This window comes from Mastigoproctus giganteus, chromosome 7 (assembly GCF_048544385.1).
Source record: "Mastigoproctus giganteus isolate SK-2022 chromosome 7, ASM4854438v1, whole genome shotgun sequence".
In the NCBI taxonomy this organism is placed as follows: domain Eukaryota; kingdom Metazoa; phylum Arthropoda; class Arachnida; order Uropygi; family Thelyphonidae; genus Mastigoproctus; species Mastigoproctus giganteus.
The window spans coordinates 171,884,893-171,906,626 of record NC_143581.1 but is presented as its reverse complement, the minus strand read 5'-3'; the positions used below and the strand labels follow the sequence as shown (position 1 = coordinate 171,906,626).

Genomic DNA, 21,734 nt, shown 5'->3' with positions numbered 1-21,734 from the left:
AAGGTGTGAAAAGGAAGCGTCTTGGTGAAGACAGTGCAAATTCAGAGAGAAATCAAGAAGCTTGTGCTACGCATTGCTGCTACTTCCCACCTGAGGATGCAAAGAAAAACAGAAAAGAGTTCTTTACTTATGTAAACTCTAGAAGGAAAGAGATGTATCAGATTTGACCACTTAACATAGATGGGTTGACTATTGACGATCATGCTCAGGTAGCTGATACACTGAATGAGTATTCTGCATCTACATTCACACATTAGGAGTTATTCCAAGAGGGGAATGCCAGAAATTTATCAAACTCTAACATGGAGATAAGTGATTTTGTAATAAATGAGAGCAAAGTGGACGAGAAATTGTTGAAGTTAAACATAAAAAAGGCACCTGGGGTGGATGGGATCTATCCAGTTACATTAAAGGAGGCAGCAAAGGAAGTAAGCAAACCCTTAACCATAATTATGAAAGCTTCATTGGACTCAGGGGAGGTCCCCATGGACTGGAAGTGTGCAAATGTATCACTAATTCACAAAGGGGGTTCAAAAGGTTCTGTTCCAGGGAAAATAACGGAGTTGCTGGTTAAGGAAGCAATGCAGGATCATCTAGACAAGACTGCAGTAACAGTTCAGACAGAGCATGCATTTATTAAAGGGAGGTCTTGTTTGACCAATATGATGTGGTCACAAAGGAACTGAATGTCAAAAATAATTTTGATATCATATAGTTGGATTTCAGGAAAGCTTCTGATACTGTTGCACATGGAAGACTGCTGTACAAATTGGAGAGGTATGGCATTAAGCGTAAGTTACTACAATGGATAAAGGGATGGTTGATGGGAGACGACAGAGAGTGGTAATCAATGGACACTGCTCTTCATGGATAAATGTTATTAGTGGAGTTCCCCAGGGTTCGGTGGTGGGCCCATTGTTGTTTTGTGTATTCATCAATGATATTGATGAATGTATATCAGGATTAATGTCCAAGTTTACCGATGATACAAAGGTTGGCAGGGTTGTTAACGACAGTAAAGACAGTATGCTACTTCAACTGGATCTTGAGAAGTTGGTCGAATGGGCTGAGAAGTGGCAACTGAAGTTTAACATTGACAAATGCAAAGGACTGCATATGGCTAGCAATAACCCAAGAGAAGCATACGAACTGTGTGGTACTAGCCTCAGAGAAGTGGAAAGTGAAAAAGATCTGGGGGTAATTATGCAGTCAAATAAGAAGTTTGCTGAGCAGTGCAGACAGGCTGCTAGGGCAGGTCATGGAGTCTTGTCAATGATATATATATATTTTGCTAGCTGGAACAGTGAGGTCATTATTGTGTAGTACAATGCAATGGTGGCGCCTTAGTAGCCAGATGGGCAGGAGCAGCAGTGCATAGCACAAGCTTCTTGATTAGACCGGGTTTCAAGCCCGTGACCACCAAATACGGAGTAATTGGAAAGGTCAGAGAATATCCCCAGAGCAATATGGCTTTAGTTGCTAATGCTCCTAAAAACCAAATAACAACAACAACAACAATGCAATGGTCATCCTTCCTAAAATGAGGCCTCCAGATCTGTACACAGTGCTCTGTGTACAGGTCTGGAGGCCTCATTTTAGGAAGGATGTAGAGTTGCTAGAACGAGTACAAAGAAGGGCAACAAGATTGGTGAGGGAAACAAAGGGGTGCTTTACCAAGAAAGGCTTAAGTTGTGAAAATTGCAACACCTGGAGAGTAGGCACCTGCGAGATGATCTGATTGAGATGTATAAGGCCTTGAATGGGATGAGCAAGATGAATGCTGATGGGATTCTTCCTCTTGCTCAGATTAAGAACTTGAGGGGGGGGGGGCATAGATTCAAATTGAGGAAAGACAGGTGTAGAATGGATGTGCAGAAGTTTGCTTTTAGCCAGCGGGTGGTTGATTGGTGGAACAGACTTCCATCTTTTGTTGTGGAAGTTGATAGTCTAAATAAATTTAAGGCTGAGCTGGACAAGCATCACCAGGCAGAGAAAAGCTATATGCATTAAGAATCTGAAGATAAAATACCCACTAGATGGCAGTGATCATAGTATATTGATGTGGAATTTGCTTAAAGATATACCTACTGCCAAGGGAAAAGGAAAGGACTTTTGCTTTTGCAAAAGTGACTACAGTGGTCTCGTTTTTAAATTCCATGCAGTGGGAGCAACTGATGAAGTTACCAATAGCAACCTCTAAATGGGAAGCAATCAAAAAGTAGTCATAGAAGCTAATAGAGCTTTTTATACCAATTAAGAGATGCTGTTCAAAAGCTTAGACCCAAATGGATGTCAGATTACTGAGATTTGTGGCAGAGGAAAATAGTGAGCGTGTGTGTGTGTGTGTTTATGAAAACACCAAACACAAAAGGTATCAAAACCTATAGTACTTAGTACCGTGCATGTACCAGGCGATCTCACTGAGTTGTTTAAGGCTTTGAATGGCTTGACAAAACTCAATGCACATGGGATTTTTCCTCTTGCTCAGACTATGCACAAGTGGGCATAAATTCAAATTGAGGAGAGATGAATGCAGAATAGACGTGTGGAAGTTTGCATTCAGCCAACAGGTGGTTGATTACTGAAACAAGCTTCCATTTAGGGTTAAGTATTATAAATTTGTTTATTTACTGTCCTTCACACAGAATACATGCTCTTAACACGAGAGATAATAGAATAATATGCAAAGAAAAACAGCAAAGGCTTCTTCACTTAGATAAACACAAGAAGACAGGGGATAGTAGTAGTAGTAGTAGTAGTAGCGGCATGTGATGCAAGAAAGCAAATGTATGAGCTTATGCAGCATCAGCCAAAAAAAAAAAAAAAAATCATACCATTCCCTCCAAATGCCTGTCCAGTTCCTCCTTAAATTTATTCAACCTATCAACTTCCACAACGACAGATGGAAGTTTGTTCCAGCAATTAACCACCCGCTGGCTAAAGGCAAATTTCCGCACATCTATTCTACATCTGTCTTTTCTTAATTTGAATTTATGCCCCCTTAGGTTCGTAATCTGAACAAGTGGAAGGATCCCATCAGAATTCAGCGTGCTCAACCCATTCAAGGCCTTATATACCTCAATCAGATCACCGCGGAGATGCCTAGTCTCCAGCCCCTGCAATTTGCAGAAGTTAAGCCTCTCTTGGTAAGAGGATCCCTTCATTCCCCTCACCAATCTTGTTGCCCTTCTCTGTACACGCTCAAGTAAATCTAAATCCTTCCTGAAATGAGGCCTCCAGACCTGTACGCAGTACTCAAGGCGTGGCCTGACCATTGCCTTATACAGAGGGATAATCACCTCCTTTTCCCTGCTAGCAAAATTCCTATATATCATTGACAAAACCCCATGACCTGCCCTGGCAACCAAATTGATCCACTTCATATTAATGGTTTGACTATTGATGAATCTGCTCAGCTTGCTGACAAACTATTGAGTATTTTGTATCTAATTCACACATGAGGAACTCTTTAGAGAAGGGGATACCAGAAGTTTATCAAACTAACAGAGAACTGAAAGCAAAGTGGAAGGGAAATTGTTGAAGTTAAACCTAAGAAAGGCACCTGGGGCAGATGGGATCTGTACAATTTTATTAAGGGAGGCAGCAAACCCTTAGCCATAACTATTATTATTATTATTATCATTAGCCATATGGTGCAAAGAAGCCTGAAGCTTATGCTGCACAAGCCAAAAAATAAAAAAATTCTGAATCTCTAAGAGAGAGAGAGAGAGAGAGAGAGAGAGAGAGAGAGAGAGAGAGAGAGAGAGAGAGTCAGAAGTAGAAGGGAATCATCAAGAAAGAGAAGAATGATGATATCCAGCTCAAGACCCTGGGTGTACCAAGCCCATAACTCACCAGATGTGAGCCCATAGGGTTAATGCATAATGAACTCCTGCAGATATAACAGGAACGAGAACCATGGAAATTCTAGTTCCACGTTTTGTGCAGTTTCCATGACGTCTTTATTTTAAATACTTTCTAGGAAAAAATCCAAACTATTAAATTAGGGTTACACGGTAAGTTATTACATATACCCATGTGTATATGTTACATATACTCATGTGCCCTCGTGAGTAGCAAAGTTAGTAGGATCAGGAAGGCTTTTGACACTGTTGCGCATGGAAGACTATTGTACAAATTGGAGCAGAATGGTATTAAGGGTAAGTTGCTACAATGGATAAAAGGATGGTTAAGTGGGAGAAGACAGAGAGTGGTAATCAATGGGAGCTGCTCTTCATGGACTAATGTTATTAGGGGAGTCCCAAAGGGTTCAGTGTTCGGTCAACTGTTGTTTTGTATATTTATCAATGATATTGATGAAGGTATATCAGCCTTAATGTCGAAGTTTGCAGATGATACAAAGGTTGGCAGGGTTGTTAATGACAGTAATGGCAGTGTGCTACTGCAACAGGATCTAGATAATTTGGGCAGATGGGCTAAGAAGTGGCAACTGAAGTTTAACTTTGACAAATGCAAAGTACTGCATATGGGTAGAAGTAACCCCAGAGAAAAGTACTAACTATGTGGTGCTACACTTAAGGTGGTAGAAAATGAAAAAGACCTGGGAGTAATTGTGCAGTCAGATATGAAGTTTTCTGAGCAATGCAGACAGGCAACCAGGGCAGGTCATGGGGTTTTGTCAATGATATATAGGAATTTTGCTAGCAGGGAAAAGGAGGTGATTATCCCTCTGTATAAGGCAATGGTCAGGCCACGCCTTGAGTACTGCGTCCAGGTCTGGAAGTATCATTTTAGGAAGGATATAGATTTACTTGTGCGTGTACAGAGAAGGGCAACAAGATTGGTGAGGGGAATGAAGGGATCCTCTTACCAAGAGAGGCTTAAATTCTGAAAATTGCAGTGGCTGGAGACTAGGCACCTGTGCGGTGATCTGATTGAGGTGTATAAGGCCTTGAATGGATTGAGCACGCTGAATTCTGATGGGATTCATCCACTTGTTCAGATTATGAACCTAAGGGGGCATAAATTCAAATTAAGAAAGGACAGATATAGAATAGATGTGCGGAAATTTGCCTTTAGCCAGCGGGTGGTTAATTACTGGAACAAACTTCCACATCTGTCGCTGTGGAAGTTGATAGGTTGAATACATTTAAGGAGGAACTGGACAGGCATTTGGAGGGAATGGTGTGATTTTTTTTTTTTTCGCTGATGCTGCATAAGTTCCTACACTTGCTTTCTTGCATCACATGCCACTACTACTACTACATCTGTCTTTCCTCACTCTGAATTTATGCCCTCTCAGGTGATTATTCTGAGCAAGAGAAAGAATCCCATTGGCACTGAGCATGCTCAAACCATTCAAGGCTTTATACACCTCTATCAGATCACCTCGCCAGTGCCTAGTCTCCAGACACTGTAATTTGCAAAACTTAAGCCTTTCTTCGTAAGAGCAACTCTTTGTTCCATTCACTTAGTGCCCTTCTCTGTACTCGTTCCAGCAGCTCTGCATCCGTCTTGAAACGAGGCCTCCAGACCTGTATACAGTACTCAAGGTGTAGCCTGACCATTGCCTTATAAAAGGGAATAATCACCTCCTTATCCCTGCTAGAAAAATCCTGTATATCATTGACAAGACACCATGAGCTACTCTTGCAGCCCGTCTGCACTGCTCAGAGAACTTCATATCTGCCTGCACGATTAGCCCCATGTCCTTTTCATTCTCTACCACTGTCAGTGTAGTACCACAGAGGTTGCTGTTTCCCATATGTAGTACTTTACATTTGTCAATGTTAAACTTCATTTGCCACCTCTCAGCCCATCTGCTCAACCTTTCCAGATCCTGTTGCAACAGCATAGCATCATTAGTGTCCTTAACAACCCTGCCAACCTTTGTATCGTCTGCAAACTTGGACATTAAGCTTGATATACCATCATCAATATCATTCATAAATACAGAAAACAATAATGGACCCAACACTGAACTCTGGGGGACTCCACTAATAACATTAGTCCACGATGAGCAGGGTTCATTGATTACCACTCTCTGTCTTCTTCCCCTCGACCATCCCTTTATCCATAGCAGCAATTTGCCTCCAATGCCACACTGCTCCAATTTGTGCGGCAGTTTTCCATGTGCAACAGTATCAAAAGACTTTCTAAGATCCAAATATATAATATCAAAGTTATTCCCTGCATACAGTTCTTTTGTCACTGCATCATAGTATCCAATCAAATTGGTCAGGCAAGACTTTCCTTTAACAAAACCATGCTGTGTCCGAGCTATAACTGAAGTCTTGTCTAGATGATCCAGCAGTGCTTGTTTAACCAGTGCCTCCATTAATTTTCCTGGAACAGAAGTTAAACTCACAGGTCTATAATTACTTGTGTCAGCCTTTGATCCTCCTTTGCTGTTATTCGGTTTTTAGGAGCATTAGCATCTAAGGCCATATTGCTCCGTGAATATGCGATGGTTATTCCCTTTCCGCATCCTCCGTATTTGGTGGTGACGGGCTCAAACCCCGGTCTAATCAAGAAGTGTATACTATGCACTGCTGCTCCTTCCCATCTGGTTGCATAGGCGCCGATCCTCCTTTGTGAATTGGGGTCACATTTGCACATCTCCAGTCTATGGGTACATCCCCTGAGTCCAAGGAAGCTCTAATAATTATGGCTAAGGGTTTGCTTACTTCCTTTGCTGCCTCCTTTAATATAAAAGGACATTATTCCTTTAATATAACTGGATAGATCCCATCCACCCCAGGTGCCTTTCTTGTGTTTATCTTCAACAATTTCTCCTCCACTTTACTCTCAGTTATTACAAGATTATCTAGCTTACTGCCAGAGTTCAATACACCTCTGGCATGCCCCTCGCTGAATAACACCTCATGTGTGAATGTCGATGCAAACTATTCATTTAGTTTGTTAGCTACCTGAGCAGGATCATCAACAGTTGAACAATCGATATCAAGTGGGCCAATCTGATTCATCCCCTTCCTTCTGGAGTTTACATAAGTAAAGAACTCTTTGCTGTTTTTCTTTGCATCTTTTGCCAAAGATTTCTCGTAATCTGTGTTCGTCTCCCTAACTTCCTTTGTAACTTGATTACAGATCAACTTATATCTATCATAGGCTTCTGAGTTACATGTTAATTTATATGTATCCCATGCATTTTTCTTCTCTGCCATATGTTTCATTAGTTTATCTGACATCTATTTAGGCCTAAACCTTGAACAATATTTCTTAGCTGGTATGTAAAGCCTAGTAGCTTTCAAGATAAGTTCTTTGAATGCTTCCCATTTTGAATTTGCTGTAGGTAACATTATCAGTTTATCCCACTGTATAGAATTTAAATACTGTCTCAGACCATCATAGTCGCCTTTATGAAAGCAAAAACCTTCCCTTTACCTCTGATGGTAGTTACCTCTTTGAGCAAATCCCGCTTCAGCACACTGTGATCACTGCCACCTAGTGGTTCCTTTATCTGCAGATTCTTAATGCATGAAGAAGCACTACTGATAATCAGATCAAGAGTATTACTCCCTCTAGTTGCCTTCCGAACATGCTGATGTAGAAAACAATCATCCAATAAATCCACAAAAGCCTTGCTAGTGTGTGAGTGACCAGCCCACAATTTCCAGTCAATATCTGGGAAATTAAAATCCCCCATTATAAGACTCTCTGATTTACTGGCCCACTCTATTTCCCTGTACAGTTTCTTATTATACTCATCAGAGTTATTAGTTCTATAGCACACTCCTACTCTCAATTTTGGTCTCCCAATGGTTACGTCACACCAAACTGACTCGACACTGCACTGTCCAGTGATGTCAACTGGCTTCACTTCCTTGGATTTTATGTGTTTCTTAACTAATAGCATAACCCCTCCTCCCTTCCCATCCTGTCTATCCTTTTGGCACACACTGTGCTCCCCAAATTCCAGTTCTGCATTCCTTATATCTGTGTGACACCACGTCTCTGATATCCCAACAATATCTGCCTTCGATGTTTTGAGCAATACCTTAAATTCATAAAATTTATTTACCAAACTCCTAGCATTGGTGTACACGCAAGTATACATGCACTTGTTCCTATTCTTAGCTACCCTAACACAACCCAAGTGTTTAGTTGTACTGCAATGACTCCCAGCAGTCTCCGAAATACCCTACATCTTGTTTTCTAGGCTGCTGCTCATTCCAATAGAAGCAGTGCAAGAATCACTTTCACCTCTGCCAGTGGCTACTGTTAATCTATTAGTTCTTGTATTCCCCCAAGCCAGCAGCTTTCCGACTCACCTAACACTGCCTCGATAGCATCAGCAAATATTCTTGCTCCTTTTCTATTTAAGTGTATCCCATCCCTGTAGAAGCAGTCTCTCCTGTTAACAAGTACAGACCAGGCTGAAAAAAATTCTACCCCTTGAGCATTGCACAATCTTTCCAGGGCCGAATTGATCGACAAGGCTCTCATCATATACTCCCTCCTATCGTGTCTGGGCAGAATTGCAGACACTTTCAAATTCAACCTTAATTCACAGCTTTTTTTCAGCATTGTCTTGAAAGTAATTGTCTTTAAGTAATTCTGCCGGTCTCCTACTCTTAATATCATTAGTGCCAATGTGTACAACTATATCAACTTTTGTGCCCTTAAAATATGATATCTGCTCTACAATGTCATCAACTTTTGCCCCTGGCAGACATACCCTGGTCCTGTTCCACCTATCCTTTTTACAAAGCATGTTCCCCGTTTCTCTGACAATAGAGTCACCAACAACTACTAGTTCCTGTGAGACCAGCGCATTCTGCCTTGGGGGTTGCAACTGTGTTGCGTGATGACAATTATAACAGCATCCTTGGATTCAGGGAAGGTCTGTGCAGACTGGAGATGTGTGACTGTATACCCAATTCAAAAGACGGGGGATTCAAAGGGTGACACGAGTAATTACAGATCTGTTAGTTTAACGTCTCTTCCAGGAAAAATAATGGAGCTGCTGATAAAAGTAATGAAGGATCGTCTAGACAAGACTGCTTATAGCATTAAACTTACATGGCCAAGATAGTGTGGGATGTGTATGAATTATCAGGTAACACAGAGGACTAGAGTAGATATAAACTATCCTGCAATCAGGTCACAAAGAAAGTTATGCAGGCTAAGGCACATTACGAGAAGTTTCTGACAAAGAATGCAAATATAAACAGTAAAGAGTTGTTTACTTAAGTGAAGATTGGAAGAATGGGGTTGAATCACATTGGTCCAAAAGATATGAATGGTGTAACTGTTGATGAACCTGCTCAGGTTGCTGACGAACTGAATAGATATTTTGATCTACTTTTAGAAATGAGGAATGTGATGGGGATGCCAGAATCTATCAAATTCTAACAGGAAGCTGAATGATTTTGTGATAAAAAGAGGAATGGAAGAGAAATTGGCGATGTGAAATGTAAGGGAAAAAAAAATAATAATAATAAAAAAAAAAAGACCCGAGGTTGGATTGGATGTATCCAATTGTATTAAATCAAAAAAGGTCATCAAACTTTCAGCCACAATTATAAGAGCATCCTTGGATTTGGGGAAGATCCATATGGACTGGAGATTTGCAAATTAGCATTAGTATCAGCAAAGGGATACAATGCAAAAAAACAAGCTTATGCAGCATCAGCCAAAAAAAAAAAAAAAAAGGTAGGTTTGTTAATGACAGTAATGGCAGTGTGCTACTGCAACAGGAGCTAAAAAATTTGGGAAGATGGGCAGAGAAGTGGCAACTGAAGCTTAACATTGACAAATGAAAAGTAATGCATATGGGTAGACCCCCAGAGGAACATACCAACTGTGTGGTACTACACTTAGGGTGGTAGGAAGTGAAAAAGACCTGGGATTAATTGGGCAGTCAGATATGAAGTTTTCCGAGCAATTCAGACAGGCTGCCAAAGCAGGTCATGGGGTTTTGTCAATGATATACAGGAATTTTGCTATCAGGGAAAAGGAGGTGATTTTCCCTCTGTATAAGGCAATGGTCAGGCCATGCCTTGAGTATTGCTTACAGGTCTGGAGGCCTCATTTTAGAAAGGATGTAGATTTGCTTGAGCGTGTACAGAGAAGATAAACAAGATTGGTGAGGGGAATGAAGGGATCCTCTTACCAAGAGAGGCTTAAGTTCTGCAAATTGCAGCGGCTGGAGACTAGGCACCTGCGAGGTGATCTGATTGAGGTGTATAAAGCCTTGCATGGGTTAAGCACACTGAATTCTGATGGGATTCTTCTACGTGTGCAGATTACGAATCTAAGGTGGCATAAATTCGAATTGAGGAAAGACAGCTGTAGAATAGATGGGCAAAAATTTGCCTTTAGCCAGTGGGTGGTTAATTGCTGGAACAAACCTCCATCTGTCATTGTGGAAGTTGATAGGTTAAATAAATTTAAAGAGGAACTGGACAAACATTTAGAGGGAATGGTTGTGTGATTTTTTTTTTTTTTTTTTCCCCCCTTGGCTGATGCTACATAAGCTTATACGCCTGCTTTCTTGCATCACATGCCATGATTACCACTACTATCTGCAAACTTGGACATTAAACCTGATATACCTTCTTCAAATGTATCCCCTATGCACATAGGGGAATCAAAAGATGGCATGAATAATTACAGATCTGTTAGCTTGACTTTTGTTCTAGAGAAAATAATAGAGTCGCTGGCTAAAGAAGTAATGTAGAACCATCTAGCTGGGAATGTATTTATACTGCACTCACAGCATGGATTTGTTAAAGGGCAGTCTTGGTTGTTTGTTATGTAATTTGGTTTTTAGGAGCATTAGCAACTAAGGCCATATTGCTCCGGGGATATGCAGTGGTCATTCCCTGACCTTTCCGCATCCTCCGTATTTGGTGGTCACGGGCTCGAACCCCGGTCTAATCAAGAAGCGTGCGCTACGCATTGCTGCTCCAGCCCACCTGGTTATGGAGGCGCCGGCAGTCTTATCTGAGAAAGCTGATTGTATCTTACGATAGTAACAGAACTGGATGCAAAAAATAAGTTTGATGTTGCATACTTAGATTTCAGGAAAACCTTTGGTACTGTTGCACATAAAAGACTGCTGTACTGATTGGAACAATGTGGCATTATGGGAAAGTTACTGCTGTGGATAAAGAAATGGTTGAGTGGAAGAACACAGAGTGGTTATCAATGGGCACTGCTCTCCTTGTACTAATGTTATTAGTGGAGACCTAGTGCTATACCCATTTTTGTTTTCTATATTTATTAATTATATTGATGAAGGCATATCTGCCTTAATGTCTAAATTTGCAGATGATACAAAAGTTTGCAGCGCAGTTAATCACAGTAATCAGAGTATGCTACTACAGCAAGATCTGGACAAATTGGCAGATGGGCTGAGAAGTGGCAATTGAAGTTTAACACTGACAAATGTAAGGCACTTCATACGGAGAGCAGTAATCCCAGATTAATGTACCAGTAGTGTGGTACTACACTCAGGAAAGTGGAGAGTGAAAAAGAACTGGGGATAATTGTGCAATCAGATATATGAAGTTCTCTGAGCACTGAAAACAGGCTGCCAGGATAGTGTATGGGGTTTTGTTAATGATATAATTTTTCCAAGCAGGGATAAGGGGGTTATTATCCCATTGTATAAGGCAACAGTTAGGCCATATCTTAAGTATTGCATACAGGTCTGGAAGTCATTTGCAAAAGGATGTGGATCTGTTAGAGAGGGTGCAGAGTACAGCAACAAGATTAAGTGACAGGAGGAAAGGCTTCACTATTGCAAATTGCAGCATCTGGAGAGCAGATATCTGTGTTATATTGTTATTTTGGTTTTTAGGACCATTAGCAACTAAGGCCATATTGCTCCGGGGATATGCTGTGGTCATTCCCTGACCTTCCGCATCCTCCGTATTTGGTGGTCACGGTCTCAAACCCTGGTCTAATCAAGAAGTGTGTGCTACGCACAGATACCTGTGAGGAGATTCAATTGAGGTGGTTAAAGCTCTGAATGGATTGAGTAAATTCAATGCCGATGAAATCCTTCCTCTTCTTAGACTAGCACATAAGGGAATATAAATTTAAATTAAGAAGGATGTCTAGAGCAGAGGTTCTCAAACTTTGAGCCCACACCTACCTTGAAGTAAAACATCTATAATTGTGCAATTTCTTATTTTTAATATGTTAATACGATAATTATTAATATATGAAAATATAATCAGAATATTATTTTATTCTTAAAAAACATTAAAGTGATGTATGTGCTTGCTTTTTATTGCATAATTCATCAAACCTAGGCATTATTTTCAAAATGGTGACACGTATTTCTTTTACAAGATTTAATTTTGATCTGCACTTAGATTTAATGACTGCCAATACTTATTGTTTGTTTGTTTGTTATTTTTGGTTTTTAGGAGCATTAGCAACTAAGGCCATATTGCTCCAGGATATGCGGTGGTCATTCCCTGACCTTTCCGCATCCTCCGTATTTAGTGGTCACGGGCTCGAACCCCGGTCTAATCAAGAAGCGTGTGCTACGCACTGCTGCTCCTTCCCACCTGGCTGCGGAGGCACCCTGCCAACGCTGCAAAAATCCAACTTCACAAAGGTAAGAACCTGCAAATGGCACTAGCATTCGCAAAGGTTTATTGTGACATTCCGGGTATTCGTCTTTTGCTAAACACCAAAATTCATATAAAGATAATGACGAAAACTTTGCTTTCAGTGTAAGGTCTGATGTGAGATCAATAAATTATTTTTCTTCAACAGTAGATAAACTTGATGCAGACTTTGTATTGAAGGTATCTGTAATCCGTTTGTACTCTTCAAAATTTTCTGTAAAATATTTGTTGACGTGCACATGGAGTTGTGATAAATTCTCAACAATTACTGATTTTAATTCTTCCTTAAAATGAACTTCATTTTGTTGTAAAAATTGATGTAAAAGTGGGAAGCAATCGTTTTTACCTTCTTTTATTTTTTTCTTCCAAAGTTCTAGTTTTAAAACTTTGTCTGACAGTTGTAAAATATTGGTGTCATTTATTTGAAGAGATAAATTAAGTGAATTTAATTTATCAAAAATGTCGCAAAGGTAAGCTAGCTTAGAAACAAAATCATTGTTTACAAAGTCTTCAGCATTGCAGTAAGATTGTGCGAGAGATATGAATGGACCTCCACAGATAGTACCGGAGGACGGTATGAACGAAATTGACCCAGAATCCTTCGCGAAGGGTGGGGTACACATGAGGGTGGAAAAAATCGGTTTATATTTTTCTGGTGTTAGTTTGTTTTTCTCTCGATAGATGGCAGTAATTGTAATTTCTGAATTTAACATTGTTTTTATTATTTCGGGGCACGATCTGCGATCGTAATGGGTGGTGATCGGAGACGTAACCTCGCGCCTAGTGCAGGTTCCCCCATTAGATTTGGGTTAGATGTTGGTTTTGAATGTATCGATTGTGACGTCATAGTGAATTTTTGTGAATAATTTCAATGTTAATTGTGTGACAATGCATTGTGGGTGTTAATTGGGACGGTGTATTTTGGGTTTTTTTATGTTGTTGGGGAGGGCTGCCATCCTCCCCACCCACCCTGCTGGCACCTTGTGTGCGGGATAAAAAGTTTTTTTTTTCTCTGGAAGATAAATTCAGTGTTTCCAACTGTTGCTGAAACATGAAAATAAATTCCTTGTTGTTTCCATCTGGGGCTGAGACCTGAAAATAAAATTCCAAAGGTCCATCTGTTCTTTAAAAGCTGAAAAATTAAACCTGTGTGCTTACTTGAAGTCTTGTGAGTTTATTTGCAATGTTGGTTTGTAAAATCTATTCCATAGTAACATTAAACTGTTGATAAAAGATTATTACCTGTTCTTGAAAAGCTGAAAAATTAAAACTATGGTTGTTTGAAGTCTTATCAGTTTAATCGGCAATGATTGTTAATTTTCTTTAACCTCTGTGTATACTTGATGGGTCAAATCTATGATGCTAAATTCATATATGCATGATAAGGCATTGCCATGAGAAAGCCAGCGACAGTTACAAAAGTATAGTAAAGAAGTATACTCAGCCCCCATGTCAATGCACATATTTTTAAAACAGCGCGTCTTCTGTGGATGAGTTTTAATAAAGTTCACGATTTTGATTATTGTTTGTAGAACTTCATTTAGACTGGGCTCAGATATTGGGATGCAAGTGCTTCTCTGTGAATAATGTGATGTGTCCACATTGCATTAGGTGCTTTCTTATGTATAAGCACTTATAGTCCACTCTGATGACCTTAAACGGAACAATCTGTACAAATGCCAACACATTTGGTCCAGTCAATTTTGTTTTCAGCCATGAAAGTATCTACAATTTCAAACAAATACTCAGCTTTTGTACCATGATTAATGTTTTTGAAGAACAATAGGTCTTCAACAAATTTATCTCTGTCTATAAACCAAACATAACATATTAGATGGGCTTCATTGTGGCTATCAGTTGCTTCATCTAGCTGAGTGCCGAATTCATTGCCTTTTAATTTTTCAATTCGTTTATATCTTCAGCAATATCTTGTATTCGGCAATTGATAATGTCATCTGACAAAGGCACATTTAAGAATTGTTTAGCTTCAGATTCTCCAGTCATTATAGAAACCATATTGATAGCTGTCGGTAAAATAAGCTTTACTGCAGTTGTATGAGGTTTCTTGAGTTTTGCTAAATTGCTCCAAAAATATATTTTTTTATGCATTCATTTCTTGCAATTTGCGGGCAAAAAATTCATAAGGTTTATCTGGCAGATTGCTATGAACACTTTCTAAATGTCGTTTCAACTTGTTGGGAAGCATGCTTTCTGCAGCCAACACCTTGAAGCAGATAACAGATTGAGGATGTTCTTCTTGTCCACCATCGTGCAATTGAATCCAAAGTTTAAATAACTGTCATCATATTTTCTATATTTCCACTTTCATTTGTCTTTTGACTTTTTTTTTTTCAAATCACGCTTTTTTATTAAAATTTTTTCTGCCATGGTCTGGTCAACTAAAAAAAAATAATAATAAATTGAAAAACACAAAACAATACCGCAAAGTGGCACCCTGGTTTGATTTTTTTTAATATAGTTACTTTTAACATATTAACTACCAGTAACTCACTATAGGTAAAATGTTGGCATTCGTATGTGATTCGAAACACACGTACACTTAGACCAAACGGCTGATTGTACTTGGAATATGTGGTTACTATGAGCAGATTTCTGGCATCGCATCATTCAGACTCATGGAAGGTCATATAACATGCAAAAGTACCTAAACCAATAGCTCGTAATAACTGGATCTCAAGAATACAGTCAGGGAACACGATGCATTGTCTTTGTCAAAAATAACCAAAATATTTTCTATAATTATTTACATTAATAATACAGATCAAATAGTCGTAGACATCTAATAGTTAAAAAAAAAAAAAAAAAATTCTTAATACATTTTTAATATTTGCCCTGGAAATCTTACATAAACTATTATATCATCTGCAATGCCCCTGGTAAATTATAGCACTTCCCCAAGGCGTCGCAATCACAGTTTGAGAACCACTAGAGGATAGATGTGCAGAAGTTTGTTTTCAGCCAACAGGTACTTAATTGTTGGAAACAACTTCCATATGGTGCTGAAGGAGTAGTGTGGATAATTCAAGGAAGAAGTAGACAAACCCCTAGAGGGGATAGAAAGGTGATATGGGAAGTACTTCTTTTTTTTGTTTGATTAGATCAAAAATATAAATGTTGTTGTGTAGACCTCTACAGTTCCACTGTATAATGGCCTGCATTACTTGGTTTTAGAGAGCATGTATGATTACTTTTCTTGAGTCTAGCCTGATTACAGCAATCTAGTTTCATCTTTTCCTTTCTCTTTCTCTTTGAGAAAGTAGGACAACCAGTGCCCGTGAAGATCTGAGATTGGCTCATACTAAAAGGTAAAGACATCACTATCTGTATTTGTTGAGCATAGTTAGTCTTTCTTAGTTGGGGCTGGTTGTTTCAATTTTACAGCTTCTGGTGGAGTATGAGAAGCAGTACATGAAATGGAGAACAGAAGCAGTAAATGCTAGTGAATCATGCTAGTAACAGAGTGTTGCAAACATGATTTGCTGCACATTGCTCCTTATGCAATTACCGTGAAGATGAGCATACAGATCGAGCTCAATCAACAATTGATATGGACAGGTATAATGACAGCCCTGTCATGGATTCCAGCCTCACAGGTAAACTGTGAGGCGAAAACTTTCAGGGCCCTCTCCACTGTGTATTCTTACAGAGCGCCTCTTACTTCAGTTTGGTTCTTTTGGGTGAGCCTGCTCTTTGTGAAACAAGGGTTAACTTACATTCAAAGTCAGAGTACCACTTCTCCACCATGACTACCCCAATGAAAAATGGGATCCAATAAAAGCCAGACCATGCAAACTCCACTGAAGCACACCTAACAGCAAGGATAAGCAGCCCTCAATTAAGGTTTCAATAGTCAGGCTTGTCCCATCAGTGGAATCCTGGAAAACTGAGAGTTTCTGGTTGTAGACAATTATTAATATCATGGGATTTCAGTAAAGTCTGCCAATTGCATTACTGGGATAATTTTTACTAATTTTTGTGTGGAATTGTTTCCACACAAAAATTATATAAACAGATCTGTCCAGTTAGTCCACTTAGAAGGATGCAACAGCAATTATGTGAGTAGTTATCACTAACTTAAACATTAGCTGATGCCTACCCATTTTCCTTCTAGTAGTGCATTCAATTAAACTAAGTTTGCTCTCCTGTCTAAGGTTAGTGAATGTAATAAGGATCATCAGTCACTACCAGAGGACTTCAACCATTCAACGCCTAATCCCATTTTTGGTATGGAATGCAGTTGTAGAGGCATGTGATGCAAGAAAAAAGGCTTATGCATGAGACAAAAAAAAAAAACAAAACAAAAAAAAAACAAAAAAAAAACATGTCACACATCCATTTTCTCTAAAATTTTGTCCAGTTCCTCCTTGAATTTATTTAAAGTATCAACTTCTACAACGACAGATGGACGTTTGTTCCAGTAACCAAATATTGAGACTGCTTCTATGGGGATTAGCATTAGCAAAGAAACATGATGCAAAAAAGCAAGCTTATATAGCATCAGCCAAGGAAAAAAAAAAAAAAAAAACACCCTTATTTCACCCATCCACTCGCACCAAATGTTTGTCAAGTTCTGCCTTTAATCTATTTAAGCTATCAACTTCTACAACAGATGGATGTTTGTTCCAGCAATCAACCACCCGCTCGCTAAAGGCAAATTTTATTCAAGGCTTTATACACCTCAAACAGATCACCTTGCAGGTGCCTAATCTCCAGACACTGTAATTTGCAAAACTTAAGCCTTTATTCATTAGAGCAACCCTTTGTTCCATTCACTAATCATGCCCTTTTCTGTACTCGTTCCAACAGCTCTACATGCTTCTTAAAATGAGGCCTGTAGCTGTAGCCCTTAAAATAGCTGCATGTAGTAGTAGTAGAGGCATGTGATGAAAGAAAGCACGCTCATGTAGCATGAGCCGAAAAAAAAAAAAAAACCATGTCACACATCCATTCTCTGGAAACGTTTGTTGAATTCCTCCTTGAATTTATGTAAGCTATTTTTTTGTATAGCGCTCTCTGTTTTGAAGATTCGGTTCAGACAAGTACTGGCTTGTGGTGCTCACCCTATTCACATATTACACTGCTGTCGCAGCATGACATGTTTAATTATACATTAACTCCATATTGCCATTATTGAATTTGGGAGATCTCCTCATGGAAATATTTCATTCATTTATGAAAATTTATTCCTTTACTAGAAAAACTGAATTTTTAATTACTTGAATCAATAGTGCAAATTAAGACTATTTAATTAGACATTAATTTGTTTAATTTGCATGTGTTAATTTTTTAAGAAGTAAACTTACTTCGTTGTAAACAGGTTTTACCCTCATTCCGCCCCCACCCCAATATTTCTGGATATGTTGTTACTTGCACAAGTGACTTCTTTTTAAACAAAATGCTGAAAAAAAAAAAAAGCATGCAACGTAATTTGTTTAAAGTATAGAAATGCTTTAAACTGTTGCAGTTCAATATCTCCTCTCACACATGACTGTAAAATTTCTCTGTTCGCCCAATGTCCCATTAGGTGCACCTTCCTGTTTTGCCAATTTTAAACCTTTTTTTGCCATTCTTCTGGTGTAATTATTGAACTGCCTATTAGCATTAGTAGAGGCATATGATGAAAGAAAGAAAGAAAGAAAGCTTATACGGCATCAGCCATAAAAAAAAGAAACCTTCCCATTTCACCCATCCATTGACTCCAAACGTTTGTCCAGTTCTGCCTTGAATTTATTCAAGCCACCTACTTCTACAACGACAGATGGGCGTTTGTTCCAGCAATCAACCACCTGTGGCTAAAGGCAAACTTCCGCACATCTATTCTACAACCGTCATTCCTCAATTCAAATTTATGCCCCCTTGGGTGCATAATCTGGGCAACAGGAAGAATCCCATCAGCATTGAGCTTGCTTAAACCATTCAAGGCCTTATACACCTCAATCTTATCACCTTGCAGTTGCGTAGTCTCCAGATGCCACAATTTGCAGGATTTAAAGTCTTTCTTAGTAAGACCAACCCTTTGTTTCACTCACCAATCTCATTGCTCCTCTCTGAACTTGTTTCAGTAGCTCTACATACTTCTTAAAATGAGGCCTCCAGACCTGTATGCAGTACTCAAGGTTTGGTCAGTCTGTTGCCTTATACAAGAGAATAATCACCTCCTTATCTTTGCTAATAGAATTCCTGTATATCATTGACAAGACACCATGAGCTACTCTTCCAGACTGTCTGCAATGCTCAGAAAACTTTATATCTGTTGCATAATTCCCTCAAGGACATTTTCATTCTCCATTACCATGAGTGTAGTACTACACAGATGGTATGTTACTCTGGGATTACTGCTACCCATATGCAGTGCTGTACATTTGTCAATGTTAAAACTTCAGTTGCCACCTCATAGCCCATCTGCTTAACTTTTCCAGATTCTGTTGCAGTAGCGTACTATCATTCTGTCATTATTAACCCCGCCAACCTTTGTATCATCAGCAAACGTAGACATTAACCCAGATATACCTTCATGAATATCATTGATAAATACCAAAAACAACAATGGGCCCAACACGGAACCCTGGTGGACATCACTAATAACATTAGTCCACGAAGAGTAGTGTCTATTGATTACCACTCTCTATCTTCTCCCACTCAAACATCCGTTTACCCTAGTAGCAACTTGCCTTTAATGCCATATCGCTTCAATTTGTACAGCAATGTTCCATGTGTTACAGTATCAAAAAATTTCCTAAAATTATGTATATGATATCAAAATAATTTTTAGCACCTAGTTCCTTTATGACAATATCACAGTATCCAATTAAATTTGTCAGACAAGACTTCCCCATAACAAACCCATGCTGTGTTTGAACTATAACCGCAGTCTTGTCTAGATGATCCTGCAGTGCTTCTTTAGGCGCCTCCGTAGCCAGGTGGGCAGGAGCAGCAGTGTGTAGCACATGCTTCCAGCCCGTGACCATCAAATACGGAGGATGCGGCAAGGTCAGAGAAGGACCACTGCATATCCCCGGAGAAGTATGGCCTTAGTCGCTAATGTTCCTAAAAAAAAACAAATAACAAAAAAATAAAATAAAAAAATAAGTGCTTCTTTAATGAGTGACGCCATTACTTTCCGTGGAACAACAGTTAAACCAACAGGTCTGTAATAATTCGTGTCACCCTTTGAGTCCCCTTTGTGAATTGGGGTATTTTCCTTCACTTCTCCAGTCTGCAGGGAACTCCCCCCACCCCAAGTAAAAGGTTACTCTCATAATGATGGCTAAGAGTTTCCTTACTTCCTTTGCTGCCTCCTTTAATATAACTGGATAGATCCCTTTCACTCCAGGTGCCCCCTTCTTATGTTTAACTTCAACCATTTCTCCTTCACTTTGCTCTCAGTTATTACAAAATCGTTTAGCTCCCTGTTAGAGTTTGATAAGCCTCTGGCCTGCACTTCCCTACAGAATTCCTGATTTGTGAATGTAGATACAAAATTTTCATTCAGTGTGTCAACTACCCAAGCAGAATCATTGACAGTTGAACCATGGATATCAAGTGCAGCAAACTGATTCATCCCTTTCCTTCAAGAGTTTACATAAGTAAAGAAGTCTTTGCTGTGTTTCTTTGTATCCTTTGCCAAAGATTTCTCTTACTCACCCTTCACTTGCCTAACCTCCTTTGTGACTTCTAGCTTATATCTACCCTAGATATAAGCTAGGCAGTAATTAAGCCCTGTGTCTCCTGATAATTTATATGAATCCCATGCCTTTTCTTCTCTGCCACAAGTCTCATTAGTTCATCTGACATCCATTTAGGCCTAAACCTTGGACAGTATTTCTATGTTGATATGAAAAGCCTAGTAGCTTCCAAAATTAATTCCTTGAATGCTTCCCATTTAGAATTTGCTGTTGGCAACATCATCAGTTGGTTCCACTATACAGAATTTAAAAACTGTCTTAGACTGCTGTTGTCACCTTTACAAAAGCCTGCCTTTGTAATCCCTTCCTTTTACCCCTGATGGTAGTTACACCTTTGAGTAAATCCCACATCAGTACACTGTGATCACTTCCACCTAGTGGTTCCATTATCTGCAGATTCTTAATGCATGAATAATCACTGCTTATGATCAGATCAAGGGCATTACTCCCTCTGGTTGCCTCTTGAACATGCTGCTGTAGAACACGATCACCCATTAAATCCACATTAGTCTTGCTAGTGCACGAGTGACAAACCCACAAGTTCCAGTCAATATCTGGAAAGTCAAAATTCCGCATTATAAGACAATTTGATTTACTAGCTGACTCAATTTCTCTGTACAGTTGTTTGTTGTACTCTTACTTTCCATAAGTAAAGAAGTCTTTGCTGTTTTTCTTTGGATCCTTTTCCAAAGATTACTCGTAATCTCCCTTCACTTGCCTAACCTACTTTGTGACTTGATTTCGGTCTAGCTTATATCTACCGTAGATATAATGTAGTCAGTAATCAAGCTTCTGTGTCTCCTGATAATTCTGATAGCATCAGAGTCATTAGGCCTATAACACACTCCTGCTCTCATTTTCACTTTCCCAGTGCTTATGTCACACCAAACTGACTCAACATTGCACTGTCCAGCCATGTCAGCTGGATGCACTTCCTTAGATTTTATGTGTTTCTTAACTAACAGCTTGACACCTCCTCCCTTTCTATACACATTGTACTTCCCTAATTCCAATTCTGCATTCCTTATCTCTGTGTGACACCACGTCCCTGATATCCCAACAATATCCGCCTTCGATGTCTCCACCAGGACCTCAAATTCATCAAATTTCTTTACTATACTCCTAGTCCATGTATACTTGCATTAGTGTACATGGAAGTTTACTTGCACCTATTCTTACTCTTAGTTATCCTAACGCAGCTCGTGTATTTACTTCTTCTAATATGACTCCCAGCAGTTCTTGAAATCCCCAACACCTTGCTTTCCAATCTGCTGCTCATTCCAATACAAGCAGTGCAAGAATCACTTTCACCTCTGCCTGTGGCTACTGTTAATCTATTAGTTTGTGAATTCCCCCACCCCCAAGCTAACCATTTTCTAACCCACCTAACACTGCCTCGATAGCATCAGCAGATATTCTTGCACCCTTTCTATTTAATGTGTATTCCATCCTTGTAGAA

The 21,734-nt window shown here is 39.4% G+C and overlaps 1 protein-coding gene across 1 annotated transcript in view; it reads right to left on the bottom strand.

Annotated features, from left to right (window-relative positions):
- Nucleotides 1–21,734, bottom strand: part of LOC150083336 (nucleolar protein 6-like) — a 485,807-nt gene that overhangs the window by 197,315 nt on the left and 266,758 nt on the right. The gene's annotated exons all lie outside the window — the stretch shown is intronic.